Here is a 1,183-nt window from a genome sequence, read left to right on the forward strand (position 1 = left end):
AGGAACTCTTTTCTTTGTTTCCACAGTTTATGTGTGCTGTTTATCTTCAGTGAAGTGATGAAGTGTCTTGAAGCATTTTGTTTTAAAAGCAGTTTCTCTGTGAGATCAGTTAATGTCACAAAGCTGGATACAAACTGATTTTCTGATGCAGCTCACAGGACAGAGATGCTACAAACATCTGCTCACATCAGGCCACCCATCTAGTGCTGTGCAATACTGCAAATTTTGGTATTGATCCGACACCAAGTAAATACAGGGCCAGTATCGCTGATGCCAATATTGATACTTTTAACCTATAAAAGCAGCTTATGTGGGGGATAGCAGCGTATCATGATTTATGAGGTGAATCGTCATCACTTTGCCTAATTCTGAGCACATTTGAATGACCACTGTGATGTGACTGTGATTTTTAGTTTCCACAATAATTAACATGACATAACACACCTTTCAGTTTATCATGTATAGTGCATCTCGCTTATTTTGGAGATCTGAAATGTAAATGTGCGTCTCTCTAAAGCACCTTGGGTCAGCTTCTGTAGATTAAATGTGCTGTATATGCTATAAATAAAATAGACGAGACAGTCGTGGTTCAGACATTGGGGTGGCAGTCAGGAGGTGGAGTGGGTCACCTACTGATCAAAAGGTTGGTGGTTTGATCATGACATCCAAAATGTCCTTGGGCAAGATACTAACTCCAAGTTGCTCTCTAATGCATCCATCAGGGTATGAATGTGTGTGAATGATGGGTAGAAAGCAATGGATGATGGGGTATGTTGTATAAAGCGCTTTAAGTGCTCCAGGAGAGTAGAAAAGCACTATATAGAAGCTAAGTATCGATGCTATTGGGCTAGTATTGATTTAATTCCTATACCAGCACTGGTATAAATACTCTCAGTATTTGGATCAATCCACTTATACATATTACACTTATTCCTATGCTTAGGTGGAGCTGATGGTGGTGTCTGGTTGTCAGTAAGGTTATGCAAGCACCACTTTGGTGCAAATGTGAAGAATGGACAAGGAAGAAACTTGATCAAGGAGAAATGTCTGTATGAAGAAAATACCAAACAGTCAGGTTTTGTCCAGAAAAAATCCCCCTGACATTTACTGACCATAAAAATCCATCACCTTCAGATCTCCACACACAGAAATGATGTGTGTGTGTGTGTGTGTGTGTGTGTGA

The sequence above is a fragment of the Copadichromis virginalis genome, linkage group LG8 (genome assembly GCF_057382275.1).
Source record: "Copadichromis virginalis isolate Kocher_CV1m ecotype Utaka linkage group LG8, C_Virginalis_male_GT1.1, whole genome shotgun sequence".
Classification (NCBI taxonomy): Eukaryota; Metazoa; Chordata; class Actinopteri; order Cichliformes; family Cichlidae; genus Copadichromis; species Copadichromis virginalis.